At 36.5% G+C, this 12,340-nt stretch overlaps 1 protein-coding gene across 2 annotated transcripts in view; it reads right to left on the minus strand.

The window, feature by feature from the left end:
* LOC106661614 (metabotropic glutamate receptor 6) overlaps positions 1-10,741 on the minus strand; it is a 48,089-nt gene extending 37,348 nt beyond the window's left edge. Inside the window, exon 1 of one of the 2 annotated variants that reach the window (XM_014385134.2) lies at positions 10,532-10,741. The gene's annotated coding sequence lies outside the window, so the exon portion shown is untranslated. The remainder of the gene's footprint in view (positions 1-10,531) is intronic. The other variant, XM_014385135.2, reaches the window with a different exon arrangement.
* Between the last annotated feature and the right edge of the window lie 1,599 nt (positions 10,742-12,340).

A 12,340-nucleotide genomic window follows, 5' to 3' on the forward strand; every position in this document is an offset into this window, starting at 1 on the left:
AAAAACACCTTTTTTTATTTTTTGGCCTACGTTTCGACCTTTATTCGGGTCATCTTCAGGGCAAAAAGTATGGTGTTATTCTTACGGTGTCATATTGGTTACCTCATTCTTGACAGCTCCTCACGACTTCAACAAATTATGAAACAATCGGTCACTAAGAAACACACAAATATATATTATATTAATTAATTATAATTTTTATCTAAGGTCTTGGTTGAGATGTCTTATAACAATTACATTTGGTTTCCCTGGTTGATAAGGATTTATCTATTTTTCTAAAAACTATATACAATAAACCTAAGTTTATCTTCAAAACTAAACAGAATTTGTGACAAATCAGTAATATATATAATAATTTGTTGAAGTCGTGAGGAGCGGTCAAGAATGAGGTAGTTTAGAAAAACACCTTTTTTTATTTTTTGGCCTACGTTTCGACCTTTATTCGGGTCATCTTCAGGGCAAAAAGTATGGTGTTATTCTTATGGTGTCATATTGGTTACCTCATTCTTGACAGCTCCTCACGACTTCAACAAATTATGAAACAATCGGTCACTAAGAAACACACAAATATATATATTATATTAATTAATTATAATTTTTATCTAAGGTCTTGGTTGAGATGAAAAAGCTACTGTCACGAGCGGGATTCGAACCCACGACCTTCCGTTTGTTGTATACTTAATTAAAATAATTAATAGGTCATTTATGACTACTGAACATGGATTAATATTATCTTTTATTGGTAAAGCCAAAATAATTGTTTCTAAATGCTCTAGCATGTCTGTAAAGGACATGAAGTCGGAAAAATTTCACAATTTTTATAAATTTAATGAGAAGATCTTTTTGATAAAAATATACCTCTACCACAAACCGTCCGAATAATCCCTCAATTTTCAAATCTTCAAACTGGTCTTTGAAATCTGCTTGCCATTCTTCCAATTTTTCTGTCTTTGTACAAATATTGTTTTACTGTTTTTACTCGTCGAAAATGATTAAATGTTTGGTTCTCATGATCGTACACAACAAGCTGAATTTTTGGCTCTTCATATTTGCAATATGTGAAAAACAGGAATGCGTCTCTCATTGACCTCATACGAGCCCACTCTTCGTCAATATCACGATGAGCAGACATCTCTAAAAAGTAATACATTTGGAATAAATGGTTCTTCGTTCTTCAGTAAAACTGCAGTGTATATTTCTCGATTTTCCCCCCATCTTGAGTGGAGAATAAAACTTGGAGGCATACGTGAAGGTGCATACAGTTTCACTTAACCAAGGCTGTTAAAAAAAATTCCACCCGTGAAGGTTACGAAAAAAACGTCCGTAACGGTCGCCGGTTAAGAAAGTCGGACAATGTTAATGTGATTCGTTCTTTATGGTTAATGGCCATCGCTCATCTAGACTGCGTCTAAAGCGAGCATGGACGCCCTTAAACTGAACCGAATCAGTTAACGTCCAGTTATTTCCCTGTTGTTGATCCACGTCAAAAATCTCCGCCCATCGGTTTCGAAAAAGATCAGGGCAAAAAATGTTTACGAAACGAAAATTTTTACACTGGCTGAAAACCATGAAGAACAATCAAATTATTGATTACTACGAGCAAAGTGAGACCCAAGCGCTTTTCGGCATGGCGACGTATTTAATGAGTTAATTTAAAAAAATCTAAACGTTGTTTATTCGAGGATAATCGACTAAATCCTTATACTTAACCTATATTTCGAAGGACCTCAAACCATTCTACAACTAGTAGAAAGCTAGAGATTTTTTTTGTGTAGCGTGGTTTTAAAGCGTATTACGGCCTAACGGTGTTACGAAAGAATATTCAAGGGCATATGGGCATTACTTAAAACTAATTATTTTCAAACCTAATCTGTAAAATCTATCCGAAATATTATAAATAAACAATATATTTAAATAGTCATTTAAATACCCAAATAACATCTAGTATATTACATTGATTTTAATAATTTTGTCCTGAGATGTCCCTTTTGAATGTAGAAACGAACAAACTAATCGTTTTTCTGTCAATTCTTCTTTATTCACTCTCCTCTTCTCTCTCCAGTTCTTGACCAGTGTCGAGAGGGTTGTGGGAATCCTGGTGTGAAAAAAAGGAAGAGAAAGCCAAAAGATTGGCGTGAATAGTGTGGAAAATTTCGAAATCGGTTTGGGCGAGTTATTTGACAAAAGGAATATCAAGGTCATTATGCAGTGTTTGATCAGAGTTAGTAGAAAGGAGCATTGTTGATGTGAAGGACTTTGGACTGAAACGTTTCGATTAGATGTTAGGTGGCTGGGTGGTACGTCAGAGTTCAAGTTCTTTTGTCCAGATAGATCAGCTTATGACCTTGTAAATGTTAAGCCTATTTTCAAGAATTCTTTCCTAGTTACATCGCTCGCTAAAGTACGATTGCCATTTAGTTTCTTCAATTACGAGTTATAGCTTACTTTTTATATTCGAACAGTGAGGTCCTGACGAAACCAGCATAACTTATCTTATGCCACGCTCAATATTTTCAAATACTTCTGCTTTTTCAAATAGTCGGCAATGTCCAGTTAGCAGACCCACAACGATTCCAAGTTTTTTGGGCTTTCCTGCAGCTGGGACTTTGCGGACAAATCCCAAAGACCTTGCCCTTGGGTGATTCACCAGGTAGGATTATTTAACTTAATCCATCGAGCAATCCTTTTCATGCTCAATTTTACAGAAGGGTTCTGTTTCTGCGTTGCTGACGAACCCTCTCTGACTAGGCTATCAGCGTCTTCGTTACCCTTCTGTCCTGGGTGTTTGGAACCCAGACAATAGACAGGTTCTGTTCCTATTTCTCCCACTGTACTACAGTCTCGTACTGTACGTGTAACATATAAGTAAGGCAATCGATTTGAGCTATGTTAGCTTAGTACAGTGATGAATGGTACTTTTCTCTCAAACTATTTTTTCAGCTTTATAATTGGTATCATAATTCAACCTTACGAATTTCCTCTCATAATTTTAGTTGCTTGAAGAGATGGTTCACGGGAAACTGTACTGACATGGCGTACGTACAGCTGATCTAGCTTCTCCCGTTATAAAGAAGTGTAGTGTGATAGGTTTAATCATTATGAATAGAGGTCGGCGCTCATGGCTCCCATGATAATCATGTCATGCCATGTCACTACTTATGAGTCTGCAAAGACGTCTAAACACTTCTGCCTAAATAGATTTCGAGGTAGCGGGGTATGTTATTGAGGTTAGGACTAGGACAACCAGAACAAGTGAGATGTGATAAGTAGTGTCTGGGGTGTGTTAGGTCGCTTAACCCGCCCAGAGTTAATTTTATGTACACACGCACGTGATGGGTACCCTCGCTTTCGATCTGGTCCGATTGGTACTACATCTCATTGATCACGCAAACAATAATTCCTATCTTTTATTCATTATTACTAAAAAATTTCTCATTGGATGTCGTTTTGGCAGTCATAAATAAAAGCCCTCCTACAAGGTATAAACTATATTAAATTCACTTTTGATTCCACTTGAAAAATATAATTTACAACTGAAAGTTTATCAACTTTGCTTGGTTTATTAACGAACCGGACCCGGCGTAGAACCAACCCCAGCTCTTAGTCAACAAAGAATTGGTTTACTTCACGTTTTTTGTCATATGAAAGTGGGGACTTTTTTCATTTAAGTTACGACACGCGGACAAACATTTACATTGTTCAATTGTCCTCGTGTATTTTTAGATTGGAGATCTTGATATGCCTCTTCTCTTGACCATGAACGGCTTTAGTGCCCAAAAGAAGTCCCGGCAAAAATGTAAATGTTTTTTTAATTGGAAAAAATGCACATATGATGAAAAATGACAAACTCCTGCTTTTATCATATAGGTTCAAACGTCTTCTTCTGTTTTTCTTTTTGTCTGAGGCGTCTTTGGGGCCTTTTTGTAAGTGTCCTAATGTCCCTCCTGTCATACAGTAGGACTTCAGATGCCCATTGAAGGGCAGGAATGATCTACGGGCAGGTCGTGTTTGAATAAGGCGTACAAAGTAGAAAATAGTAAACTTTTATAGGAACTCTGGTGGAGACATAAATCTAGCAAGGTCTATCAAGAATAGAGGTTACCCTAGGGAGTAGAGGATAACAAGCCAAGACAGACAGGTAGAGTCAGCTGTCCTTTAACTTAAATAAGAAGATAGAGAAAACCGTCGGAAGCTTCTGCACGAAGAGGAGGTTCATTGATGAGGTGTCACTAACAGTCAATCACAACGGGCATTTAGGTTTATCGCTTAATCAAGAATTAACGTAGGATAATTCAGCAAAACGATGCCACATCGTGCTTGCGCATTTTCAAAGCTCTGCTGGCTACCACGTTCATCAAAAAATTGTTTGATCTTAAGTTGATTTTGGAACATCCATGACTTCAAAACCACTGTAATTTTTTTAAATTATTCTCAAGTAAAATCCATGGGCTTTGCCGGGATTGGAAAACATGAACGGCTAGTGTGGCCAATAAAGTTTGGACGCCCAAACGACTAGGACCACCGCGGTCCTTTTTATTCGTGTTTGGGACCTTTTTGGCGGTGAGTTGCTCAAGTTGAAGGATTGATTGATGCCTATGAAAACAATACCTCACTGAGTACTACGATGAAAATGGATCCCTATGTATACTTCTATTTTGCACTTGATTGAATTTATGAGGAGGAAGCAGGAGACCGTATTACACATCCTTACTCCCCGTTTAGTCAGATCAACATGAAATATCTGTCAATTAATTATTCTTTTCATGTAAAGTCTTGGTTGAGATGAAAAAGTTAGTGCCATCAGTGAGATTCGAACCCACGACCTTCGGCTCAATACGCCGCTGCCCTAACCGCTTGACTTCGATCCCTCGGACACCAACTCCCCATTTCAACCTACAACCGTTAGAATTTTCCTTCTTTTTTGCCGTTTTTCAAATGTTTTGTCAAAATGTGGTCAATTAGACCGCTAAACATAACGGATTAATATTTAATAAAATATACCAATTTGAAATAGACAGGTCAGCAAGCTTGTGAAATATATCGTTTTACTCTGTCATCCTGTATTAATTCTCGATTAAGCATCTGAATATCGAACTCATCTGGAACAGGCTTGACTGTTCGTCATCAATGAACCTTTGACTGCTCTTGCAGAAGCACCAGACAGTTTCTCAATCATTTGTGTTATTTAAGTTAAAGGAATACTGACTCCGTTTCGACTTGTTACTCTCTACCTCCTAGGGTAATCCTTCATTCTCGCGAAACCTGTACCTTGGCAGATTTATGTCTCTATCAGATTTCCTCTAAAGGTTTGCTATTTTCTACTTCCTACTCCTTATCCAAATATTGTTCATGCAACCTGCATCGCAGTTCTTCCAACATTACACTTAAATTATTCAAAAATCGTGAGATGCGGTCTGGTGTGATGTAGGTTTCAGAAAACCATTTTCTTTATCGTGCCAACGTTTCGATCTTTATTGAGATCATCTTCAGGGCTCGAAGTGTTTGTCTTCTGCGCAATTGTGCCATTCTTGCGTGTCGTGATGAGAGTGCCCACTTAAACCTTACCCTTAAAGGTCCATAGGTCCTCTTCGTCTTTTTTGGAAGATTTCCGAACCGTACAAAAGAATTTTATAAAGGGGGACTTCTGTTTCAAGAAATCAAGCTATCATTTGTACGCAAAAATAGCATATATTGACAAAAAATTCACCGTGAGTCATTATTCTCATTGGTTAACGATTTTTGATACGTTTGGCTTTGACAATTGTGTAAGAGCTTAAGGAAATCTTTAAGAAGTAGATATCCTCAACGCTGATAAATTTTGTCTCTGATTTATTTTTACAATCAGTTTTTCAGCTAGGAGATTTAGGAAAATCTCTTTCTGAGTACTGTGGGATTGTTAAGTCGTTTCCGATGGTCCCTGGTCTCCCTCTTGTTTTCTTGGTCTGTATGATGGCAAAATGTACAAAGATGTTCGGTAGCCCAGGCTAAAAACAGGCCAAAAAACGACCGAACTATAAGTTCATCACCTTAAGAAAGAATCTCAAATTAGTTTATCGTCTGCATAACCTAGTATTTGCACCGATTTATTTAATATAGCGCTCGTGGTCTGGATTTCAACATCTATTAAAATTAAAGAGATTTTAGAACATCTTTCTGTCGCGATCAGTTGTTCTGAAAAGCTGAAAAGTCTCCGTAAATTCTCACAGCTTAATCATTTCAATTCACACGTCCATAAAGATTTTCGAAATCTAATATATAATTTCTTTTTTTTTATAGTATTTGAGTTCAGGGTGTTCGGTCGATCTACTCCAGAGTAAGACACATTGATACGGATCTTTCTCTCCACGTGTCGAAGGAGCCGGAGAGGATCTTTATAACCGGGGAATAGTGTGATTCATCCGTAGACGGTGCATTCCAACTGGTCTCCCCTTAAAGCATGGAACGATCATATCCTACTGATTTGATAGCTTTTCCTCCATCCGCAGAACTTTGATGAGGTTGCCACTTCCATGTTTGTACAACTGCCTGGATTCCATCAACCCTTTATTGGTTTCAACTTTTTTTTCAACGGTTCTCAACCATCGCCGTTCCGGTGCGTCGTGTCTTCTTCAAACCAAAATGTTGCAAGAATCGCTCGAATAATAGATTCGTTCAGAATAAAATAAATGAATAAATAAATGAAAGTATAAATCTAACAATCACAGTGGAAAACAAACTCCATCTCTAATTTATGCATTATTACTGTCATAATAATCTAACAGCCCATATCTGTTGAATATATAAATCCTCTACACTGTCATTTAGCCAAGCTTGCGAGTAGGGTAACCAGATCTCCCGGTTTTCGCCTGGAGTCTCCAGTTTTCCGATCTGATCTCAGATTTTCGGATAAATGGACGGTACGACAAAATCGACCTCGTCGAACTTTCGTTGACGCACAGGCTATAAAACAGCGTTCTGTTCTCCTTGGACCATTTTTTTTTCGAAAATGCATTTTCTATTCTAGAAAAACTATATACTGTCTGATCAAGTTAATGTAAATCAGGCCTTGGAATGTCCATTCGAAAACAACTATGGCTGAGGAAGATTTTCTCACAGTTTATGCAAGAACAATTAAATGCCTTAATGATTGGAACTATTTTTGAAACTTCTCCATTTATGAAATTTTCCATGGCAGGCTATAAAAAACAATTTAAAAATAAAATCAAACGTCTTTGATATTGGCTCTAATATCTGGACATTGACTTTGTGGTATTCTTGATTATGCTGACTATGACCGATTTATATAATGAAATCAGCAGCTGAGGAGAAAATTGTAAAGGTTTTTGTAATGAAAAAATGTTATTATCAAATTCGTCTTAAATTATTCAGAATAGTACTCATTATTAACGTCTAATTCTCAATTGTATTAGAACTATTTCGTTTCTAGGTACAACCTTTCAAGACTTTTCCATAAAGTCCCCCATATCTCATAAAATGTTTATCCTGTGGTGAATCCGACCGTACCGATGGAAAAGCAATGGAAAACCTACGATAAAACAAAAATCGTGTCGGCTTGTTCTACAAAGGCTTACAGCACCAGAAAGTAATAAGACTGAAGCTTTCCATGAACTTGTTACTTTTTTAAAATCTCAAGATAAAGGACATGTTAAGAATGATTAATAGACTAATATCATAAGGCTACAGCGAGCCATAAATAATTGCGATTCGACCGATGAATCTCAAATGTTTTACAATGCTCTTTCCATCGGAGTAATCAAATTTTACTGTAGGACTAGCATTCTATGAGAAACTATACTTTTATGAAAAAATGACGTCGTAGGTTGAATGAATCTGAAAATTTAAATATATCGAATAGAATTGAGAATCAAAATTTGGACAATAGGGGTATTTTGGTCCAATTGGAGATGTACGAAAAAGCTAAAATACTGACGTCTACTCACAGTACGGATAAAAATCAACGAAAACAAAATATTAAAAACAACGCAAAATTCATTAAATAATTTAATCATTAGGCGCAAATGTAATTTTCCATTCTTCTATTCCTTTAAATCGTTTTACTATTTGTATTGAATTTGCTTTTACTTAAAGAAAGATAAAACATATAGTTTTAGACAATACAGTATAAGTGGAATAAAAAATATGCTTGGCTAATACTGTGTGCCAGAGTTATTTCTGCAGGACAGGCTCATTCTTGTTGATGCGGTTTTTAAGAAGTATAAGAGTTAGTGCCCCCCAAGGGTCTGTTCATGGACCAACCTTATTTAACGGCTTTACAAACTACATTTGCAAACTAAAAGTTCAATTGGCCCTTTCTTGCTGATGACACAGCTTTTAAGATGTATAAGAGCTGGAGTCCCCAAGGGTCTGTTCTTGGACTAACCTTATTTAACGTCTTTACAAACTACATTTGCAAACTAAAAGCTGAATTGGCTCTTTCTTGCTGATAACACAGCTTTTAAGAAGTATAAGAGCTGGAGTCCCCCAAGGGTCTGTTCATCGACCAACCTTATTTAACGGCTTTACAAACTACATTTGCAAACTAAAAGCTGAATTGGCTCTTTCTTGCTGATGACACAGCTGTTAAGATGTATAAGAGCTGGAGTCCCCAAGGGTCTGTTCTTGAACCAACCTTATTTAACGGCTTTACAAACGTGATGACATAGCTTTTAAGAAGTATAAGAGTTGGAGTACCACAAGGGTCTATTTTTGATCCAACCTTATTTAACGTCCTTACAAACTACATTTGCAAGCCAAAATCAGAACTAGCTCTCTTTGCTGATGATACGGTTTTTAAGAAGTATAATAGCTGGAGTCCCCGAAGGGTCTGTTCTTGGAACAACCTTATTTAACGTCTTTACAAACGACATTTGCAAGCTAAAAGCTGAACTAGCTCTCTTTGCTGATTATACGATTTTTAAGAAGTATAAGAGCTGGAGTCCCCCAAGGGTCTGTTCTTGGACTAACCTTATTTAACGTCTTTACAAACGACATTTGCAAATTAAAAGCTGAATTGGGTCTTTCTTGTCGATGACACAGCTTTTAAGATATATAAGAGCTGGAGTCCCCCAAGGGTCTGTTCTTGGACCAACCTTATTTAACGGCTTTACAAACGACATTTGAAAGCCAAAATCAGAACTAGCTCTCTTTGCTGATCATACGGTTTTTATGAAGTATAAGAGCTGGAGTCCCTCAAGGGTCTGCTCTTGGGCCAACCTTATTTAACGTCTTTACAAACGACATTTGCAAGCTAAAAGCTGAACTAGCTCTCTTTGCCGATGATGCGGCCTTTATGTGAGCCTCCTATAGAGTTGGTTCTATCAGCAGAGAATCATCAGTAACTATAGAAAGGAGTTTTAAATAATTTACAAAAATAGAGGATCAGACCCAATGGTAGCAAGACTGAGGTAATGCTGTTTACTCGACAGAGATCACATATTGTTAATGATATAATACTGACCAGTTCTATGGGCTAAGAATGTTAAATACCTTGGAAAGTATCGGGATTCCTGATTTAATTTTAGTTACTATACTTAAAAAAAAAAAAAAAAATCTGAAAAGCATAGATCAACATAAAAAGCCTGGTGAATAATAAGTATTCGTGTATAAACGGTAAAAATAAAATTTATTTATGAATCATACGTTTATTAATCACTTAGAGTGCTCCCATTTGGGGAAATATGTCTTAAATAAAATTTTGCTAAGCTCCAGTCAGTCTAAAATGCTGCTTTAAAGAATTATTGGAGGTTTTTCACATTGGACTCCATCAGGCTACATGTATTAAACATACCTAGCTTATTTATAATAGGGATGACTTGAACTACCGTCAATACTATAAACGACTTAAACATGTATTTAAAAAAAAAATAAAAGTGCAATAATGGAACAAATATGTATTTCTTGGGTTTCTTTTTAGGAACTAGAAAACCATCGAACTCATTTTCTTTTGATGGTTGTCTACTTCCTGAAAAGAAACCCAAGAAATATAAAAAGTCAACAACCGAAAAAGAAGAGTAACAAATATGTAAACCAAAAATTATACTTAATAAAATTCATACATATACTATGTTGTGAATTCATTTTACCCATATTGTTTTGTATAACATTTTAAAAATTACACAGACATTAGCATATAAATGTCTTTCTTCTTCTTAATTTTTTGACTTTTTTTCAAATATTTTTTTTCCAAATTTTTATGTTGAATTTGTGCACAATTTAAACGCACTTATGTTGTTCATTTTTTATATTAATGATTTATAGCATATATTTTTTCGTTGCAATGTTGAATTTTCAAGCAGTATTTAGTGTAAAATAATAAAATTAATAAAGAAAATTAAAATAAAATAAATCGGTTCTTTTGCCCTAAGGTAAAATTTTTATCTTTTAAGATTGTTGTCTATTAAAAAAAAAGAAGCCAAATTTGTCTAGAAAATTTCAGGATCTTGAGGTATCTGTTTTGTCCAACCAAACAGGGCTTTAATCGTTGTAAAATGTGTAAACTAACCTATTAAATTCATAGAATAATATTTAATACCTTGAGGTAAAATAAATTAAAATCCAGTCCAACGGTCGAGGTCCGATCCGAAAAGCGTGAGGCGTGCGGGCCTCGATGTTCGAGGAGCCGGGGTGGAATCCGTTTCCGACCTAGACGAACGGAACGCTAAGAACCGACTGGAGGAAAAATACGCGGCCGGTTTCTCTCCAGTCTCCTGGACAAACGCCTCCCACCACGACGGCCGTCCCACTACGAGCCGCACACCTTTCATACACGACTGATATTTAAATAAGCTCTGGAAACACTCCCACTCGACGGAGTTGGGAACTCGGACTTGCTGGAAACCCGGAGTCCACTGGACAAAAGGGAACTAAGAAAACATATACATTAAAAAAAAAGAAGCTCAATACAAAAGCTCCCACTATAAAAGTTGATGCCTGAACTTTCTCCAAAGTACCTCCAAGAAATAAAGTACCTAGGTACAACCCTTGACCGTAGGCTCAAATGGGGGAAACACATAAGCAACATCCTGCATAAAGCCAAGGCTCTCCTAATCATTGGCCAGAAATTCTGCAGTAAAAATTGAACAATAAACCCATTGGTTATACACCACAATGGACCCCACCCTTGGTCAAATATGGAGCTCTAGCATGGTGGCCAAAAACACTGGACAAGGAGATGCAGATCAAACTACAAAATTTACATAGACTAGCAATGCATACCTCCCCTACCACTGTTATGGAAACACTCGACCTTCTCCCCTTAAAATTTATGTACAAAAGGGGCTTTTGAGAGTGTCAACTGACTCCTGAGATACAAGGAAATAAAGTACATCCACAGGTATGATGGTATGATGGAAACTAAAAGATCTATAAATCTCTCAAAAAGGAAGGCGAAAGGAAACTCTCTCAGCAGGAAGGATTTGAGAAAAATTATAGTTCCCTATACCGGCCACTAATTCTTAACTATCATCTGAAGAAGATGGGCAAAGCAAAGACAGAAACACGCCGACTCTGTCAGGGGGAACCAGAGACATTGGCACATATCCTTTCTGAATGTGAAGCATCAGCCTGGTTACAGCCACTTTGGTAGGACAAGGAACCAAGGAAAGTGCCTTGCAGGAAATTTTTTTTCCAAGGCATGGGTATAATTTATGGATTCCACACAACATCTATTTAGGTTGCAGTGGAGAAAAGGATTGTCATAGTTCTACATCAACCCCCCCCCACAACATTTGCTCAATTTACTCAATCCTCTTGAAATAGGCTTTAGATTTGGTCATAGCTAAAAGTAATAGAAGATATCCATGCTAATATTGAAAAAAATTGAATGTAACTAAGCTTCACAAATGATTTAATTTCAGCTCCTCCACTTGTAAATTTTTTTAGTTAATATCTGAGCAGTTGGATGGCTTTATTAGTTCTGGAGTTCCACAGGGTCAATCTTAGGTTCATTTTTATTTTCCATGTACATCGTGTTTTACTTTGTTTATTTATATTTACAACTGTGTATGTATTATAAATAATGCAGATTTGATTTCATTTTGCCATGGAACAAGAACTAGCATTATAAAGAAAGCTACTATTTGCAGCTGCTCTGAATTTATCATTTAAGAGGTCTCTTATTAATTTGGAAAAATGTATTTATTACCATGAACCTTATAGTATGTTTTGGTGTGTTTGTGATGGAATATCAAGTACCCAGAAACGCACCAACGTATTATAGGTTATTTAATTTTATACACTTTTACAGTCTGTTAGGGGGACAGATACTTGTTAGCCATTGGTGTAATATCAAAACCCCTGGTGACTACCCAACTGTGTGAGACCCAATGTAAATAAATACATT

This window comes from Cimex lectularius, unplaced genomic scaffold (assembly GCF_000648675.2).
Source record: "Cimex lectularius strain Harlan isolate CLEC.00 unplaced genomic scaffold, Clec_2.1 scaffold16, whole genome shotgun sequence".
Lineage (NCBI taxonomy): Eukaryota > Metazoa > Arthropoda > Insecta > Hemiptera > Cimicidae > Cimex > Cimex lectularius.